The sequence below is a fragment of the Symphalangus syndactylus genome, chromosome 8 (assembly GCF_028878055.3).
Source record: "Symphalangus syndactylus isolate Jambi chromosome 8, NHGRI_mSymSyn1-v2.1_pri, whole genome shotgun sequence".
In the NCBI taxonomy this organism is placed as follows: domain Eukaryota; kingdom Metazoa; phylum Chordata; class Mammalia; order Primates; family Hylobatidae; genus Symphalangus; species Symphalangus syndactylus.
Genome location: NC_072430.2, coordinates 108,598,280 through 108,619,864, shown reverse-complemented (window position 1 = coordinate 108,619,864; position 21,585 = coordinate 108,598,280).

Here is a 21,585-nt window from a genome sequence, read left to right as displayed (position 1 = left end):
TCAAAAGAATAAGACACACAAACTCCCTGGAACGTTCTTCGCACCAACAGGGTGAAAGCAGGTGCACCAGCCCTGAGACAAGAGTAAGCCTGGTATGCCTTCCAGAACCTCATCCATTTGGATTCACATTGGCTTATAACAGAGCTGAGAGAAGCAACATTGGGAAGAAAGCATTTTGTTTGAATTGGCACCTTGGGAGATCTTTTTAAACACAACTTGACTCTATTTTTGATTAATAAAGCTTAGGAAAAACATGATCATAGATGGACTGAGTCTTAATATTGCATTGATATATTAGGATAAGGTCCTCAAATACAAGCCTTCTAGAGAAAGGAAGGGAAGAAAAGGAACTTAGTATTTACTCAGCAATAGGTGTCTGAAAGGTTACAGGAAGGATCCCAAGCCTCAGCCGCTTGTGAATATAAATCAGATCCCATTAACCTAAGCGCTCTGGGCTCTCTGGTTCCTCGCCCCATCAGCATAGGTAGGATTTCCAGCTTACTTTCAAGGTCTCTTCCTCCTGCCAGGTATTGCAGGGAGGCCCCAGAAGGTATCACCTGTGCACTCAGGCATCAGCCCTGCCGCAGCTTCCCTTTGCTGCCTCAGGCTGCCAATTGCTGCTGCCTGAATGCCCTTGTGGCTGCTGCTCCCTGAAGCACCCTGGCCTCTGCAGTGCCAGTCATCAGTCACCTCTACCGCTCCTGCCCACTGCTGCTAGGGACCTGCGGATGGACAGCCAGTGGCTGCAGCATCATCACTCTCTATCCTCAAGAGTCCCTGCCGGCTGCAGTCTAGCATGAAAGCAGATGGAAGACATCACCCTCTTGCCTGCATTAGCCTGATCGGGGGTCCTCGGCAAATGGCTGAGCCCACATCCCCTGAGTTGGTGAGCCTGCTCCTCCTTTTCTCCTGTATCCTTTCCTCCTAAGGATGCCCACATTGCTCTAGAGTGATTGGATCAGAGTGAATTCAAGAAACAGCCACGATGTTGCCGTTCTTAAAATTAGCAGATCCCTCTGACCTTCAGGTTCATTACAGATTCTGACTTTTTCTTCCCTTGAAATACATTTTACAGCAGGAGCTCCCAGAGCCCCCCACCCCATGCCCAGTCCCTGGCTTACAATTCAATTTCTGTCAACCTCTCATCCCATCCTTCCCTCCCAGTTGATCAGACACGCTCATCACAACCTTTGCTGTGGAAACCACTCCATAGCTACTTGCCTTAGACGCTTTTTTTTTTTTTTTTTTTTGAGACGGAGTCTCGCTCTGTTGCCCAGGCTGGAGTGCAGTGGCGCAATCTCGGCTCACTGCAAGCTCCGCCTCCCGGGTTCACGCCATTCTTCTGCCTCAGCCTCTCCGAGTAGCTGGGACTACAGGCGCCTGCCAACACGCCCGGCTAATTCTTTGTATTTTTAGTAGAAACGGGGTTTCACCATGTTAGCCAGGATGGTCTCGATCTCCTGACCTCGTGATCCACCCGCCTCGGCCTCCCAAAGTGCTGGGATTACAGGCGTGAGCCACCGCGCCCGGTCGCCTTAGAAGCTTTTTAGCAAGTACTACAGTTCATTCACTTTTAAATGAATTTTTTCTTAAGATAATTTTCCCCATTTTATCATTTTTAACATTGGGATGTATCTTATAATCAATGAAATGCAGAGTTTAATTGGTAGGGTTGTTTTGTTTTTGTTTCGGTTTTCATTCTTGGTAATGCATAAAGCCATGTCATATCTTATAGCCAATGGTGTCTCAGAATTGATAAGCTATGGCCTCTACCTCAGTGGGTAGGTAAAGTTGAGGGGTTTTCTTCATGACAGTCTTGCTAAATCCGAGCCCCAGGTTTTTCCTAAATCCATGTTGCCCACGCTTGATTTGATTTCATCCTCATGCTGACTTTAAGGAGTAGGTACTATTAATTATTCCCATTCTAAATATGAGAAAATTGACCCAGAGAAGTGTAGTCATAGACTCAAGGTCACAGAACAGATAAGAAGCAGAAGCGGAAGCAGAAATGAAGCTTGTCTCATTTTCTGTCCTCAAAGCTCAGCACTTTTCCTTTTCCTCCATCCTGAACTTTCCACTCAAAAATGGCACAAAGATCCAAGGACTCATGTCAAAGCTGGGCAGAGTGCTGTGATCATGCAGCTCTTGGGATACCCTGAAAGTTAGGCATTAGTTAGCTTCTTGGCAATCTTAACAGTCAAAACCCCCAAGATGTGTTTGATGCTATCCCACTTGTCTATTTTTGCTTTTGTTGCCTGTGCTTTTGGGGTCATATCCAAAACATCATTGCCCAGACTAATATCAAGAAGCGTTTGCCCTATCTTTTCTTCTGGTCGTTTATTGTTTCAGGTCTTACATCTAAGTCTTTAATCAATTTTGAGTTGATTTTTCTGTATGGTGTGAGATAAAGGTCCAATTTTATTCTTCTTCATGGATATCTGATTTTCCCAACAACATTTATTGAAGAAACTATCATCTCCCTATTGTGTCTTATTGGTGTTCTTGTTGAAGATCAATTGGCCATAAATGCAGAGATTTATTTCTCAGCTCTCTATTTTCTTCTATTTATTTGTCTAAGAGTCTATTTTTATGCTAGTACCATGCCATTTTGCTTACTATAACTTTGTGGTATATTTTGAAATCAGATATTGTGAGGCTTCCCAGCTTTGTTCTTTTTGCTCAAGATTGCTTTGGCTCTTTGGGGGGTCTCTTTTAGTTCCATATGAATTTTAGGAAAATTTCTGTGAAAAATGCCATTGGAATTTTGATAGAGACAGCATTGAATCTGTAGATGGCTACAGATTGGGTAATGTGAACATTTTAACATTATTAGTTCTTTCAATCCATGAACACAGGATATCTTTCCATTTATTTGTGTCTTCTTCATCTCCTTCATTAATGTCTTATACTGGTCAGTGTACGGATCTTTTACCTCCTTGGTTAAATTTATTTCTGAATAGTTTTTATACTATTGCAAATGAGATTTTTTTAGATTTCTCCTTCAGATCGTTCATTGATGGTATATGAAACGCTACTAATTTTTACATATTAATTTTGTATCCTGCAACTTAAAAAGCTTCTGCCCAGCAAGAGAAACAATCAACAGAGTAAAGAGGCAGCCTATGGAATGGGAAAGAGTATTTGAAAACCACATATCTGATAAGGAGTTAATATCCACAATAGATAAGGAACTTAAATGACTGAAACAACTCTATTTTAAAATGTGTAAAGGACCTGAATAGACATTTTTCTAAAGAAGACATACAAATGGTTAACACGTGTATGAAAAAATTCTCAATATCACTCATCATCAGAGAAATGCAAATTGATATGTAATGAGATATCACCTCAACACCTGGTAGAATGGCTATTATCAAAAAGACAAAAGATAAGTGTTGGCACGGGAGTGGAGAAATGGGAAGCTGTGTACATTGTTGGCGGGATTGTAAATTCATGCAGCCATTGTGAAAAACAATATGGAAGGGCTCCTCAAAATCTTGAAAACAGAACTACCATATGATCTAGCAATTCCATTTCTGGGTATCAGTCTAAAGGAAATGAAATCAGTATTTCAAATAGATGTCTGTAATCCCATGTTTATCTCAGTACTACTCACAATAGCCAAGGTATGGACTCAACCTAAGTGTCTATAAACAGATGAATGGATAAAGAAAATATGTTACACACATGTGCACACACACAGTGGAATACTATTCAGCCTTATACAAGAAGGAAATTCTGACATTTATAACAACATAGATAAACCTGCAGGGTACTGTGCTAGGTGAAATAAGCCAGCACAGAAAGGAAAATATTGCAGGATCTCACTTATATGTGGCATCTAAAAAAGTCAAACGCATAGAAGCAGGGAGGTGGTTGCCAGGGGTTGGGGGGTGGGGAGGACATGAGGAGTCATTGGTCAAAGGGTACAAAGTTTCAGTTAGGATAAAGAAGTTCTGGAGATCTGTCATACAGCACGGTGTCTATAGTTAATAATAATGTATACTTGGCCGGGCACAGTGGTTCAAGCCTGTAATCCTAGCACTTTGGGAGGTCAGGACAGGTGGATAACTTGAAGTCAGGAGTTCGAGACCAGCCTGGCCAAAATGGTAAAACCTCGTCTTTACTGAAAATACAAAAATTAGCCAGGTGTGACGGTGGGCGCCTATAATCTCAGCTACTAAGGAGGTTGAGGCAGGAGAATCACTTGAACCTGGGAGGCGGAGGTAGCAATGAGCTGAGATTTTACCACTGCACTCCAGCCTGGGTGACAGAGCAAGACTGTGTCTCAAAAATAAATAAATAAATGAATAAAATAAAATTTCAGGTTAAAAATAATGTATACTTGAAAATTTCTAATCGATCTTAAATGTTCTCGCCATACACACAAAAAAAGGTAAGTATGCCAGGTGATGAATATGTTAATTAGCTTGATTGTGGTGATTATTAAACAATGTGTACATATACCAAAACATCGCCTTTATACTGTAAATATATATGTTTTTATTGTCAAGTATACCTCAGTATAGCTGGAAAAACATTTAATTCAAAAATAAGATAAACATGAAACCCCAAGATGCTTCCTTTTTTGTGTTTTTAGCCCCCAAATGCAATGAAATTCTGAGTTCTTAAACCCACTCTTTAGGGACTATGATAATTTCCTTATCGGTTCCATATGTTTTACTAGTGTGGTCTCAGAGGTTAGGAATCAACATTCCTCTGCCCCCAATTTCCCTTCCTTCCTAAAGTGCAGAGTCAACCGGAGATGAGTACGAGCATCCTGGTTTATAGGTTCCACCAGGTCTTTAGAGGCCGTCTCCTCACTGACTTTATTTGGGGGCTTTATCTTCCTGCTTGAATGCTTTTGTAGGGGCCCAGTGCCCTGAGAGTTCTGGGAGGCACCAGATATTTATTTAAAAAAAAAAACCATTGTTCTCTTATGGGTGCCACTTGATTACTCACTTGCCAACCCTAATCAACAGATGCAAACAATTTTGAGCACCCTCAGTGAATGATTTTTTCTCTTTTATATCAACCTATCATTCTGCTTGGTGTTGAAAGCGTGGAAGGGTGAGACGCTCACCTTGTTTACAATCAAAGTGGATATCAGAATGATATAACAGGAAGAGGTACCTGCGTCTCAATCCTGCCTCTTATTTGTAATGTAACCTTGTGTAAGTGATTTAGCCTCTCTGACTCAGTGTCCTCATCTGTAAAATGAAATCAATTGCATCTAAGGCATAGGGTTGCTTACAAGATTAAAGGAAATCACAGGCAATACCCTTAGCCAAGAGCCTTAGACAAAGTAGGCACTCAAAAAAAATGTTATTTCTTTTTCCTTGGGGAGAAGAAAAAATACACATATGAAGCAATTAGTGAACGAGACAATAGATACACAATGCTAAATTGCTGGTAGAGTCAGTAAGTGCTCAAGGAGCCAGAGGAAGGAGACTTCAAAGTAGGCTGGAATCTACAGGGAAGGGCTGGGGAGAAGGAAAAAAAGGGTCAGCTGCTGGAGGGTGGGTCAGAGGGAGACACTGGGGACGGGGGGGAGGGGCGGCAAGCTCACTCCTTTTACCTCTGGGTTTGAAACTGACTCCATAAGCCCTTTGGGAACAAAAGTGTTTTGCCCCATTTGGACTTCTGGGTGTTTAAAAGTAGTGAGGGATACCAACCAAACAACCATAATAAAGGCATAAAGTTTTGTTTCTTCTTTTGTTTTTTAACTAGCAAGGCCATAATGAAATTTGAAGCAGAAAGTGAAAACTTGCATCCAGCTCTGCTGCAGGAACCCTGTTTTAAAATTTCCTCTTCTCAGATCTGTGTCCCTAGGAGGGCGCAGCGCGTGATGAAATACAAAATTCTCCGTTGCTGATATCAGCAGAAGTGATTAGAAGGGGGTGGGTGAGACAGAAATCATCTTTTAGTTTAAATTGTTGTAAATCAGACCCGAAAACTAGGCTATACATTATGCTTTTGTTACCCTGAGAGTTAAATTATAAGGAAATGAACTGTGCATAATAATTCCCCACGTCACTGACTTCCCTGCTTCTCAGCTTAATGTGCTCTCCTGTGAAGCGGGTTTAGCGCTTGGAGCCATGGCTGGGCGAAAGGCGCCCTCTAGTGGCTACCTTCTACAAGGCCGCCGGAGGGGCGGGAGAGACCGTGTCCCCACCTGGACAAAGAGAAGCCTCATCCTCACCTGGTTTTGGAGACACTGGGCCACGAAGGTCGAAGGAAGTGGCTTCCAAGAGAAGTGTGTCTCCAGTTGACTTTTCCAAGTTGTCAACAAAAATTGTGAATTCTCTTTTCAATATCAGTTATCTGATACCTGTGTCAGTACCTCCTCCAGCCAAGCAGGGAAATAGCAACCAGGAATTCCCATTTAAATTTAGTGCATTTCACCCAATACTTGATAAAAGCTGAATAGCACACAGCTGCCGTCCCACTCCCGCCCTGACCTGCTCTCAGTTCTTGTTGAGCTCCATTTTCTGAGAGAGAATGCCCTGGTATTCGAGAAGGCCGCCTAACCAAATTCCTTGCAGAACAGAAAGTTTCAGATGGTTCTGGGGCCCTGCAAAGCCTCTCACTAGAATGTATTATTTTTTTCCTTAGACCAAAGCAATTAAAAAAAAAAAAACCTCAGAGTTTCAACTACAGAACTCATAAAGAGGCTTCCCACTGACTGGGTTTAAACAACAACTGAAAAAAAAGGTCTGATTGAAGCCGGGTTTCTCCTCAGGTTTTCTTCTCTCTTCAGGTGATTTAAGAAGGCTGACCAGAAAGAGTTCACCCTCTGTCGCCTGCCTGTGCTCATGACTAATGACACCAAGTCATCTGTACCCTGAACACTCCCTGGCATATGCTTCCACCCTCTTTTTTAAGTGGATGTTGTGGAGAGGTCACAATAAGACATAGCCAGAAATTGCTCTAACTATAAACCCAGAAAATCTGAGACTGGTCTCAGTTAATTTACGAAGTTTATTTTGCTAAGGTTGAGGATGCATGCCATGTGTGCCCGTGACACAGCCTCAGGGAGTCCTGATGACATGTGCCCAAGGTGGTCGGGGAACTGCTTGGTTTTATACATTTTAGGGAGACATGAGACATCAGTCAACATATGTAAGTAGTACATCAGTTCTGTCCAGAAAGGCAGGGACAACTCATAGCAGAGAGGGGGGCTTCCAGGTCACAGGTAGGTGAGAGACAAATGGTTGCATTCTATTGAGTTTCTGATAAGCTTTTCCCAAGGAGGCCATCAGAATATGCAGCTATCTCAGTGACCAGAGGGATGACTTTGAATAGAATGGGAGGCAGGTTTGCCCAGAGCAGTTTCCATCTTGAATTTTCCTTTCAGCTTAGTGATTTGGGGGGGTCCAAGATATTTTCCTTTCATATAACCAAAGCTTTCTTGGTCCCCTCCTGCTTTCCTCTAGGTTGGGACCCAGAATCAGAGGCCACCTCATGATTCTGTCACACCGTAAAATCTCATGTCTTGCTGGAAACACGGGAATGGGAATTCTCAATTTCTGCATTACGCACAGGATTTCAGGCCCTGGGTTCTTGATTGGGCTGGAGTGAGTATGTGCCTCCCCAGCATTTGGGAAGGCAGAGGAAGGTTGGGGTGCAAACCCCAGCATGCAGATGCAGGCGCTGCATTTAAGCATTACATATGGACTTAGCCCCTGACAAGCTCACAGCAGAATTTATGGAGCGCCTCATTCAGTGTAACAGCAATAGGCTCCATTTTAATGAATCCCCTTGGTAGTATAATCATCACTCAGACAGGAACAACCGCTATACGGGGCTGTGCACCCTCTCACTGACCTTTGTACCTTCCCACTGAAACTGAATCCTTTCCATACTTTTTTCCTATTGCACAAAAATTTCATTTTTGAAATGAATCAATATGTGCTTAGGGAGTGCCATGGGGTCGGGGGTGGGGGGAAGAGGGAACGGCAGTTTGACCCCTGGGTCCAGTGAGGAAGGTGAATCGGTTTACTGGGAGGCATGGTTCCCCTTCATAAACACCATGAAACAGAATTTCATGTTACAAATTAATGTGTGTGTGTGCAATTTTTTTAAAGCATGTGCTTTGTTTCTGAGAGCGCATAGACACCACATGCTGCGGTTGCTATGGTAATTACTAGCCTCTGTTGAATAGGGACGCAAGGGGTTACATAGAAGAAAACCAACTGGCAAAAGTGCATGTTACAATGAATAAACCCACTTATTTCTAAAAGGTTGCAAGAGGCACTCAAACCAGAAAATAAAGGAACTGGAGGTAGAGGCACAATTTTTCAAAGACCTAACAACCATTGCCTATAGCAGTTTTCATCATATATCTGGAGTAAAAAGTGTCCAAAGCCCTCAAGACATTTGCTCATGTGTTTCAATAGGCAGAAGACACAATCACAACTAAAATCAGTACAATATTATGAAATGGTATTAATAACAATAGTAGCAATAGTAATAGTAATAATGATGATTATCATTTATTGACTGAATGCAATATTTCCAGTAATTTTTCTATTTTATCTCATTTAATCCACACAAAAACCCTGAAATATATTCATCAACTCCTGTTTTCATTTAGTTTATATTTTTAAAGCAATTTCTATGAGGCAACTGAGCCAAGCCCTGAAGATGTCAAAATGTGGAAAACCTTGTTTCTCCCTCATGGAGCCCACGGCTAGTGGGAGAGACAAGAGGTAAATAGGCTCATGACAGTGCAAGGTGCTAAGGAAACTCACAGGAGAAAAACTCTCTCACGGACCTTGGGGGCAGCGGTGGAGAAGGTGGTAAGGAACCACAAGGTAGGTCTTCTGAAGAAAGTGACGTATCTGAGCAGGGTGTAAGAATGGTGAGACTTCAGCAGAGGACCAGGGAGAAGCGGTGTTCTAGACAGACAGAAATCTAGGCAAAGCCTCCATTTGGAAACATCGTCTGACAGGTTCCCTGAAAAGGAGAATTCACTGTGGCTGAACCTGGAGTGAGTTGGGGTTGGTGAAAGAGACAGGCAGAATAGGCAGGGCCAGATGGAGAAGGGCTTTCTGGTACTTATGAAGGGGCTTGGACCTGGTCCCAGGGTCATGACAATGGGCCTTTACCAAGTCAGTAAAGAATATGTAGTGAAGGAGGAGTAACACGATTCAGCTGTGTTTCAGCAAGCTCACTTTGACCACTATGGAAGATGGATGGGGGAGGGCGAGAACAAAAGCAGAGATCGGAGGGAAGGTTGTGTGGTAATTCCAGTGAGAGAAAATGGAGGGCTGAATTCAGCAGAGCCAGGAAGGAATGGCAGCGGGAGGGCAGATGTGTGTCTATTGAGAGGGGCCTGATAAACAGGACTTGGTGTGGTGGCTGAGGTGGAGGAGGCCAGCAGGGACTATTAACCCCTATTTGACTCCTATTTGACTTTAGACAGAACTGAGGCTAAGGAAAGCTTAGCAACCTGCCCAAGGTTCCTGCTATAAGTGGCAGGAACAGGATTTGAACCTGTGCCCATCTGGTTTCAGAGCCTCTTCTTTCCATTACACTGTGTGGATTCCCATGGCTGAAGAAGAGGCTCCCTACCAAAATCTGACATAGGAGTGCTGCTTACAAATGAAGAAAGGAGCGCTGTCTGATTTGGCTAACTAAGGAACACAATGTCCAAAGGCAGCCTGGGAAATTTTATAGATGAACAAGAAGCTTTGGGGACAGCAAACAGAAATGATTTATAAATTTTGTAGTTACCTTTTTCTCTTAGCTTACCAAAATAAGGTAATATGCCATTTGCTTTTTAAAAGATTTGCTTTAAGAAGCATTTAATTTAAGAAACAATATTATATCTTCTACAAAACCAGAGCTAAAGATATTTTCTTCTTTGATGTTCCACAATGACTCTTCTGTAAGAAGCAACATGATTGACCAACTAATTACTCAAGTGCTTTACTTTATTCTAAGAAGAATTTAAGTAAAATACATGATGACATTTCTTTTTGAATTTAATAGCAGCTATTTGTTTAACTTTCCACATAAAATGTGTCTTTCAAAGAAACATATAGAGATAGAGAGGAAGAAAAAATGAAAGCAACAACAAAAAAATTACATACAGAGAATTATATAACCCATCGGGTTTTCATTTGTCTAAAGCTATGGAATTTCATACTCATTCTATTTCCTTTCAGAATCACCATTTGATATATCTTTCTTTTAAATTATTTATGAGCTCTCTTTCTTTTCAAAACTTCTACTCTCTATATCTTTAAATGAAGGCCACTTTCATTTGTTTTTGAAAATAGATAAAAATAAATATAACAGCAATGGGTCTGTGTTTGCACTGGTTTGTGTCTTTAAGTAGAATGGCTAAAAAACAAGGACTGGCATGTCCAAAATAGAACAGCTTGCCTGGGCACTCTGCTCTGTTTGGACATAGTTGCACCAGCATCCACACCACCATCAGAAGGGGTGGCTTTGGAAATCAAGACATATTAGCTTGAAACCCTAAATATGTGGAACCCTGCTATCGAGAGACCACAATGTACCAGTCTTAGGCACCATGTAAGCATTTAATGATCTAGTTGAAGTATTACAATAGTGGGTTTAAACAGGATTTGATATTTGCCAAAGGAAACCAAAGTAGATCTTTTTAGCTCTCCCCTTTCCCTTATTCCTCAACTCCTTCATCACACTCTCGCTTTTACCCTTGACCTATTACTCAAACTCTTGGTGCTCCTAGCTTTGGGGGCAGGTGGGATATGGAGCAGGAATGAGAGTCCAAGTGCAGCAGAGAAAAGCTGGGAAAAGGAGTGTGACAGTCCAGAGGAATCAAATCAGAATTGTCAACAGAGGGCTCCATACTTGGGTCTTATGGACTCCAAGCCACTTTGAGAGGCACGCCAATGCTGATTTTCTGCTCGGCAATTTGACATTTATCATCCAAAGAAAAGTCAGCACATCATACTTTAAGCTGAGAAATTCACAGGTCTTATGGGGGCTTCTTTTAATCATCACGCAACCCAACTGTGAGGCCAGGAGGTGGTGAATGACACTATTCTCCCTTGTGAGAAGCTCAGACTGGGGCTAAGATCCATGGAGAACTGCCCAAGGATGCATAGCAGGGAGTGAGTCATTTGACAAAGCAGCCCAGAGCAACGTCTCTCCAAGTTACCATTCATCCACCAGGCTACATGGCTTCAGTTTAGTTTAGGAGGCAATGCTTTCCATAGCTTTGATTGTTCTTTTTTATCCTGTTGGGACTGGATAAAAGTTAGCACCCTAATTACATTCAGATAGTATTGGCTGTATTTTCTGGGAAAGTGAGGTCCCCTCTTCCCAGCTTCTGCCTCTCAAGAAGAACAATGACTAACCTAAGTCTACCATCGAAGTCTTTTTCCCTTTCCAGTGACTGGTGTACAGGTGAACATGTGACCCAATTCCAGCCAATGAGACATGGGGGAAAGAGCTGTGGGAAATAGATTCTTGCTGTCTTCTTACCCTCCTTCTTCTTGCCTTAAGACATGATCACATGAAGACTTGGTGCTTAGGATTGAGGTTCCAAGAGAATTAAAAAGAAGCCAAATGCATTCTAATTGATATAGTTAAGACGATCATTGTGTTGCTATAAAGAAATACCTGAAGCTGGGTAATATATAAAGAAAAGAGTTTTATTTGGCTCACGCTTCTGCAGGCTGTGCAGGAAGCATGGTGCCAGCACCTGCTCCTGGTGAGGGCCTTAGGAAGCTTTTACTCGTGGCAGGAGGCAGAGGGGGAGCAGGCATGTCACATAGCAAGACAGGGAGCAAGAGAGAGATGAAGGAGGTCCCAGACTCTTCTTAACAATCAGATATCGCAGTAACACATTACTGTGGGAAGGGCACCAAGCCTTCTGTGAGGGATCTGCTCCTATGTCTCAAACACCTCCCACCAGGCCCCACCTCCTATGTTGGGGATCACATGTCAACAAGAGATTTGGAGGGGACACACATGCGTATCAGTCATGCATATTAAATTTTAACAAATTGTGTGGTGAGAGTTTGTATCGTTCATTGGCTATTTTTGGAGACTTAACATTGGTGGCACATCTCTACTTGCCTTTGTAAGGGAACTAGCACTTCTTCAGGTCACGAGGAATCAAAACCTTGGTTGGGTTTCCACATTGATATTTGAAGTCCAGATGGAAATAAGGATCATGGCATAGCCAGGAGCTGACATCCGGGCGTCTTCTTGGCACACGGGTCCTCTGGCATCAGCCCCGTGCATCTTCACAAGCCCTGGCTGATTATGTCAGCTTGTCTCTCACCCAGGCCAAGAGAGCTTCTGGTTCTATAGCCACATCTGTGCCTTCCAATTAGTAGGGCAATGAGTTACTAGTGCACCATCATCAGCCCAACCTGCTTTGCTATAACGGCTTTCAAATTCTGTTTTGACCTCATTGAATCACCCTTTGTTGAACAATTACAGCTTATATGGGCTATAATTACAATGGCAGTTTGTATCATTGAGCAGTGATACATTGGGAACAAATACAGCTTATTATGAAACAGACAGTATGCCCAAAGAGACTCATTCTGGATCTCTAAAAAAAAGTTTGATAAATCATTAGAGGGAAAGAAGTGCCTATATTATGATTTAATAGAAAGGGTCTCCATTGTGCAAGGCAGACGAGAACTCCTTTTGAATTGTTGAGAAACAATGTTTTAAAAAGGCAAATCTGAATCTGAGCTCTCAACTCTTATTGGTGGTTGACACATGCGTGTTAACTACCTAGTGGGAGACTTGTATGTAAATGGAAATATTGTGGCACAAATGTACCTTCTTTTCACAAATTCTTGAATGAAATTTCTGTAAATCAAATCACATTTTAAGTGTCTACTGAGTGATTCCATACTTCAAAAAATCATTTTAAAAACTGGGTAGTTTACATGTATGAAAATACTGAATTTTTTGTTAGTTGAGGTTGTGGATTTTAGGCATGATATTTCTCATCCCAGGGGGAAAGTAGAAGACATCTGTTTTGCTGAGATATTGCTCGTTGTTGGCCCGCACTTCATTTGAGGGCACTGGACATTGTATTATTTCTCTTTGATAATAGTATTGGAAGACATTCCCAGCGCACACCATCGTGGCTTGTACACAATAAACAATCATTTACAGTAAAAAGTGAGTAGAAGGGGAATGAGAATGTACACGGGAAGGGACACTTCTGAGTGCATAAAACAAGCTGCTGGAAAAAATTATCCAGGGAAGAAGGGCCTCGGGGCCTGGGAATTTGGTGGGATGAGCATGGGGCCACATCTTGAGCACAGATTCCTCTTGCCATCATCACTGCTGTTATTTGTGCCCTATTCCGAGCCAGAGCGAGAACCTCAGAAGCTTGGTCCCTTGTCCCTTTGAACACAAATGCTTCCAAGGGCAGCTTCTGGAAGCTGTGCTGCAGCTCCCAGCACACTATGAGGACTTTGTAAATGTCAAAGAAAAGCAACAAACAAATTTTCCCAAAGCAAACTGTTTTCTCCATTTTCTAAGGGAGTGCAAATGTGATTGTGTGGGAAAGTTTAACAAGTTTTAAAGAACTTTGTAGCTGGACAAAAGGAGCATAAAATTGGTTTCAAGACACAAAGAATTCTTTGGAAAGTGGTTAACCTTTAAAGCAACTCCTAAGAAAGACAAAGGTTTTGTATATTCAATAAGACCCTTGGAATAGCAATTGCTTATATTTCCACTGCCCTGGAGTGTAAAGAAGCAAACAAACCAATTTACATTTCCCTTCGCAGTAGCTTGTTTGTTGTTATTTTCTTTAAGAGTATCAGGGTCGGTGGCTGCAAATGGAATTTAAATACGTAGGGTAAAGAGGCAGTCAGACTAAAAATAAATGAGATTTTGAATAACCTCTGTAATATTTATAATCCTGTGCACTCTGAATTCCCATCATTTCTTACTCATCCAAACAAACTCAAATGGGTTTTTGGCCCATGACCTTTTTTTTTCCCTGCTAAATACAACCACCACACACACACACACACACACACACACACACACACACGGAACCGCAATATGAAAATGATCTGACCTAAGACATTTTGATAGTACAAGAGGATATATTTGGAAACCTGGAAAATCCCTCATGGTCGAAGCCTTGAGTGGCTTTCCAGCCAAATGTTCCAAATTCAAGCCTCCATCCACAAGTCATTCTGGAGTTCAACATATGGGTCTGGTCAAAAGTGAGAGGGGAAAGGGATTAGTGAGTAATCACACTGAGGCAAAACCAGGGAGGAAGAGCTCTGGGGAGCAAGAGGGAATCTGCATGGGCAGGAACACAAATTTCCTAGTAATCTACCACCTCCAAAGCAGAGCTGGAAAATGTCAGGGGCCTCTAGAGGACACAGAATCAACTCCTGGAATGAAATCAGCACACCTGCCTCCTTGAAGTGCACATGCTCTTCTGGGGACAGAGCATCTCCTGGCCCAGGCCTCTCCTGGCCTCAGCAAGTAGGGTTGCAGGTTGTGTGATGCTGGAGCCTCATCATCTTTGTCTAGTGCTTTTCAGTTGGCAAAGTGCTGTCACCTGCATTATCTCTTATCACTCTTCAAATAGTCCTGGGAAGGATGCAAGCTACGTATCACAATCTCCATAAATAGCTTCAAGTCAAAAAGGTAGCAAAGGGTTAGATGTAAGCTATCCGATGACTAGCCAGGGCAGTTTTAGAAACGGATTACAGCACAGGAATGATAAAGAATGATGTTTCAGTTAACTTGGAATTTCCCTCCGATCTCGTCAAGGAAGCCACCTTTTAAAAGTTCTCAACCACTAGGTCCTACCTCCTGAACAATGTCCCAAATCTGTTACCACAATTTCTCTTCTGAATTTTGCCCTAAGTTTATCCTTGTGGTATTGTTGTGACTGCCCTACAGTTTTGTGGCTTGTTGGGGATGGCTCTCATTCTAGGGCTTGGTCTCCTTGTGTACCCCCAATCCCTTTTCAGTATTCCCACAAGCTACAGGTCTTCTGACCACCTATTAGTTGACTTATTAAAGTAAACTCACCTTCTAAGGATAAGCTTTGATTTTTTTTCCTGCAGAGTACAGTCTAATCCATATGGAATGGGAAAAAAGGAACAACATTTACCCAATTAATTAGCAAAGCGCCTGTCTTGACCTTCCAGTCAATGGGTCCCAATTATCATGATGAGCAACTTTCATTTGTTTTTGCCTTTTCGGCATAATGTTCCCAGCCCCATCCCCAGAAAACCCTGCACCAGTTTTTGATGGTTACTCTCTGTATTTCAAGAAGAGCTCCTGGCTTTATTTAAATCTAGCAATTACCGCACCCCCACCAACCCCCATGAGGAGGGGATAGTCATTTTCTAGGTGGCACAGATGAAATGTTAGCCTGAGATGCTGCAACTGGCTATGTAATTTGCAAGCCCTGTGAAAAATGAAAATGTGAGGACCCTTTTACAAAAATAAATAAGGATTTCAAGATGGTAACAAGAGAACATTAAATCAAGAGTCCTTCCCATGCAAACGCACAGGCTAAATGGTGATGAAGCCAGCCCTGCTTGGCTGTTTGCAACCCAGTGCATGCAAAGAACATAACCCTAGCCACCGACACTGAATAACTGGCCTGAATTGATGACTCTTGAAGCCCAGCAGAGCCAGTGAAACACAGCAGTGCTAAATCAGTCACTGGGCCACAAAGTATGGGCTTAAAAGACATCGGGAGGTCCCAGGAGTCTTCAGACTAGCAACCTCTGGGAACGTTCCCTAACTGCTAGGACCTCAGCTTTCTCCATCCTTCTCTTGCCACTCCCCAACTTTGCCCACTGGATTCTCTGTGATGTTTGATGCGCAGATCACCTGCGATGCCTGTATGTGCTCAGCGAACCCCCTACTTGCACTGAAACCTGCCCAACGAAGACCCTATGATGCATCACGGGAAGGTAGCCTGGTGACCTGGGCAGGTGGCTCTGGATCTTCCAATCAGCTCCCAGCTAGTTCAGGTGGAATGCATGCTCTGTGCCTCGCCTTCTAATCTTTTGGACTTGAGTTCTGCAGACAAAAGGTGCTCCATAATGCCCATGGAAAGGGATCAAATGGCCTTTCCCTGATAGGTTCGGCTGTCTGTTGATGAAGACAGGCAGTGGATGCTTGGTTGGGTCATGCTTGGATGTTGTGGATTGTAAAAGTGGTCTGTGGTCTCAAAGGAGCGTCACATTTTAATTACCAGAATTAAACATAAGCAAGGGGTAGTTCAGTGGTGATTTACTTTTGCTTTTATACTGTAAATGCAATGTTTAGGTTATTGTTATCTATAACTGTTTATGTACCATGAGTTTTACATACCAAAATCAGCAAGTTCCTTTTTACTTCTGGAAATGAAAAGTACATTTTAAACTTGGAGGGAGAATGAAGTAGATTCCTTTTTAATAACAGCTCTTTTTTCAAAAGTCAAATAGTGCTATCAGAAAGCTATTTTCAAAGCCTAATTTCAGCTGCGCTCCTCTTCCCATTATAAATAAGACTGTATTGTCTTATAAGCTTAAATTTTCAGTCTGTGGGAAGGGGTAATTCTGCTACATAGCTTTTCCTTGACCTGAAATTCTATTTTTCTACTTTGCAGCATCCTCGCAGATAAGTTGCTGGTTCCTTATTAGTCTAAGATGTCTCCTTGAGGAAGCTGTAGAAGTCCCACCTCTGGGGACTCCAGTGGAAATTGATTTAATTGTCACAAGGCTCTCACACTAAGTACCTGAAAACTTTGGAGAATAAAAGGGGGAGACCCTTTTAAGTGATCATTTGCAGCTCTATGCTACTGAGAAGGGAAAAAAAAATTTTTGTTTTTAAACGTGAAAGCCTGTCAGTCCTGATGGTTTTCTTTTTAAAGGTCAGGACACATCCTGTGGGATTCTTCTTTTCACTGGAGCTTTCTTATCCAGCTTGAAACTTGTTCTAGATTAATGGCAGAAGGCCAATGTAATACATTACCAAAACACAGCTATCAGGAGTGGGCCACAGGGGCTCCCATGGTCCAGGCTTCATGGCATGCCCAACTGAGCTTCTTGTTGAAATGTAGAAGGAGCGAGGGCTTCTGATACTAACTCTTTTCTTCTGTTTTATTCCTGAAGATCTGGAAAAATGTGGTTAGGTTGGCCGTCCTCTCTCTTTTTTTTTTTTTTTTTTTTGTTTGAGATGGAGTTTCACTCTCGTTGCCTAGGCTGGAGTGTAGTGGCATGATCTCAGCTCACTGCAACCTCCGCCTCCCGGGTTCAAGTGATTCTCCTACCTCAGCCTCCCAAGTAGCTGGGATTACAGGCATGCGCCACCATGCCTGGCTAATTTTTGTATTTTTTGTAGAGACGGGATTTCACCATGTTGGCCAGGCTGATCTCGAACTCCTGACGTCAAGTGATCCACCCGTCTCGGCCTCCCAAATTGCCGGGATTATAGGCTTGAGTCACTGCACCTGGCCATGGTTGGCCATCCTCCCAAGTCTCCCGTTAGAGTTAAAATATCCACCAAACTTGCTGAAAGAATATTTTTCAATCCATTTCAACTTCTCTTCCTCAAATCATTCAGGAAAAAGGGCAAGATTAGGAAAAAGGGCAAGATCTGTAGGATGGACCTAATTTAATGCTTGTTGATTATAAAGGGCCCAAACCTGTAGTCACAGGCACTCTGCCCACACCACTCCAGGACAGAGGGACCATTCCGTGGAAATGTGGAGCATGAACAATTTCACGATTAGGCATCAAAACATTTGCACTGATGCTTCTCAATTGCCAATTACAGCTGCTTGTACAACTGAGTTACCAAAAGCATTGTGATCTGCCTTGATGAATAAACACTTATGACTAATTGGAAAATGTATTTCCAGAGTACCATGTTGCAGCCCTACATAGCTCCTTTATTACAGCGTTCTGGCATCCTGCCCACCAAGCGGAGACCACTTTCCTTTGAATAAAGCTCAGATGTGATAGGCACACGCTTTCCTTCCTCTACCCGCTTCAACAACACAGCTGATTATTCAACCATTTTCTCTACCCTTTGCTGCCTTCTGTTCTTTTTTTGTTCCCTACCATTCAAAAATTCTGGCCGTGAGAAGCTCCAAAATTACTAGTTCTCTGAAAATATGCCTTCAATGCTCACTTTGCATCCAGTATATAAAAATGTTTCTCTTTCGCACAATTAGGAGTAGTAGGGAAAACATAGAAATGTAATTTCAAGCAGTTTTCTCATTTGTTTGTATAAAGGTGAAGATTTAGTGAAATTAAAGGCTAGGTATATACAAGTGTGTACATACATGCACACACAACACATGAGGAGCTACGTTAAAGTTACTGACTGGTTCTAGATACTGTGATTTTAGTGGTTTTCTTCTGTATTTCATAATTTTTGATCTTGACCATGTATCACTTGCATAATCAGAAAAAAATACATGTAAAATGACATGAAATACTGTTTTCTTTATATAGGATTATTTTTCTTTGTTTGTTTGTTTGTTTTGAGACAGTCTCACTCTGTCACCCAGGCTGGAGTGCAGTGGCAATGGAGCAATCACGGCTCACTACAACCTCCACCTCCCGGGTTCAAGTGATTCTCTTGCCTCAGCCTCCCAAGTAGCTGGGATTACAGGTGCACACCACCACACCCAGCTAATTTCTTGTATTTTTAGTAAAGACAGGGTGTCCCCATGTTGGCCAGGCTAGTCTCAAACTCCTTGACCTCAAGGTATCCACCCACCTTGGCCTCCCAAAGCACTGGGATTACAAGTGTGAGTCACTGTGCCCAGCCATAGGATCATTTTTCTAGACAGAGAGATCATCATGGAAATTAGAAGTCTTAACATTACTTTTTATTTCTGGTGGGATGAGTGAAGAATAGTAGGGAAGAGAGGCCCATGAGAAAGTAAACCCTCATTTACATTTCTAGAAGCATCTCCCAACTTGGTTTAGAGACTTTGCAAGGGTTGACTATTTCAACCTCATTTTCAGGGGCACAGACCAAGGTGGAGTGTGGAGGGGTTGCCTCTCTTTTCCCTCTCCATGCCTCCTTCTGTCTACTGTCAGACTTGCACTCTCTAACAAAAGAGGCAAAAATAACTCCAGGGAAATGAAATTTTCCCTGTGATGGTTACATCTGAATTTCCAGATGTGACAGTGCTGCATGCTTTGCAGAGTCACCATTTAATTGCTTAAAAACAAGCAAACTAAAAATAATATGAGAAATAACTGCTTGAAAATACAGGAAGTGAAAAGATTCTGAATACTTAAAACTTGCCTTCTACTGAGGAGGTTAGAGAGAAGGAAAAACCAGTACAGAACAGTAACATATTTAAATTGTAATGAAGTTTGCCAAAGCATGCTTTTCCATATACAAAGAGAAAAACTAGCATATTATAGATTTGGGCAACAAAGGACTAATCTGACAAAACTCTGAAAGTCTCTGCTGTTCTCAAACAAGACTCATGAATCAGAATCGTTTGTTTACCTGGGAACTGTGAGGTTTTAACAGGAGGATAGAGCTGTATGAGTAAAAGTAATGTCAAAGCTTGACTTTATCGAAAAGGAACAAATAACTATGCTGGACAGAAACTTCTTCTAAAGGGAATTAAAATGTTCTTCTTGTCTGAATCATTTATATTTTATAAGCTATCACAGAAATCTTTGCCAAATTTCACTATGGCATTATATACCTAGAAACAATAGGTACATTTATTGCTGGAAAATAACTAAAGTCAAGTATTTTCCCCCGAGGGAATAATGCTAAATCTCAATCAATGGGCAGTGTGGTCATTTCAAGCAGTTTTCTTATTATCTATACCCAATCATTTCCTGAGGTTTCTGAAGTGGCCATAAGTCCTGCCAGATGTGACACGTATGTCTAAGAAGTGGGTTGAGATCCGGTTCATATCAAAATCCAGTGATGCAGTTTGGTGAACATTTATTGAGCACTAAATATATTGAAAGCATTTTGATGAATACTATAGGGGATAGCAAAATAGGCAGAATACTGTTCCTCCCATCAAAATGCTAGATATGAAATAATATACGCTACATCAGAAAATCACCCTAAGCAAGTGCAACTATAACAAATCTTTATCACAGAAAGAAGAGTCAGCATAATAAAAGATGGACATTTTTGAAATGTCACTGGAATAAGGAATAGAGAAGCTGAACTGTACAACTCCGCACATGCTCTATCCCAGGGGTCGAGGTTGGTGGTGGGGACTCATACCCCGCTTTCACTGATGCCTGGCAATAACCCTGAGATATGGGGCTTATTGCTATGATACCTACTCTACAGATGAGGAAACTGAGGCTCAGGAGTGTAATGAGGACTTTGGAAAAAGAAACTAAGTTACTTTTTTTTTTTTTTTTTTTGAGATGGAGTCTCTCTTTATTGCCCAGGCTGGAGTGCAGTGGCGCCATCTTGGTTCACTGCAACCTCCGCCTCCCGGGTTCAATCGCTGAGTTACACATTTCTGTGATTCTCCCAGTCCTTTCTGCCCAACCCGAGGAGAAAGGGAGTCTTCCTTCTTCGGGCATCCAGGGTCTTCTGTGTCACAAAATGTGGGGAACGGGAATTGAGAAGCCACGTTACTCTATAAAATAAAGAGCTGAGTCCAAGAGAATAAAAGAAAGGAGAAGAGAGAATCTGTGTGGGCCGAGATGAAGGAAGAGTTGTGAAGAATGTGTGATGGAAAAGATATCTGGTGATAGAAATACTGGAAGAGAGAGAGAGAGAAAAGATGGGCGGTTCGTAAGCTGTGACTTATTAAGAGAGTGTTCTCCCATCTACCCATTTAAGAGTCCATAGTAAAGATTTAAATGTGTTTCAGTGACCGAAATGCTAGAATGACATTTCTGGGATTATGGCACTGTGCTGAGCTGGGGACAGGAGGCAGTGGGGATTTACAAAGATTCCTGTCATTTGACGGTAGGTGACAGAATGAGGCTTTGAACCATTTACAATAAGAGAGGGCTTCATGGAGGCCACCCGAGGGAAGATGCAGTGTCGATCTGGATCCCTCTCTTTGGGATGGCACAGCCCCTGTTCTCCAGAGTGGGGCCAATGGAAGGAACATGGCATCTACTTTTCCAGCACAAAAGATGGGTTTAAAACTGTGGCAAGGCAAATCCAGGAGACAGGCAAAATATTTCAATCATGCAAAATGACAGAGATGTCCCTATCGCATCAGGATGTGCAAAAGGACGCCACTCTTCCACTGTAATGGGCCTCACATTTTTCAAGGATTGGTTTGGCAATATTAGGTTGGAAATCCATTTAGTTTTGAGTCAGTATGACCACACAGATACAATTACAAATATCAGTTTTCATTATTGTATTTGCAGATTTCAGTGACATATTTACATCCTGTCTGCATGGAAACCTGATAAACAGTTTCCGCAAATTGGATTGGAATGCTAAGGAACAGAAGAGCCTTCCGTGGCTTTCCACAGTCGGCGTCGGCATCTGGGCCCAGCAGCTCTCATTGGCCCTGTGTTCCTGCTGCCTTCCTTCAGCTGTTCTTGTTGACAGCAAAGAATGCTGACAGCCTAGCTGAATTCTCTAAACTCTGATTTTCTATCAGACCAAAAG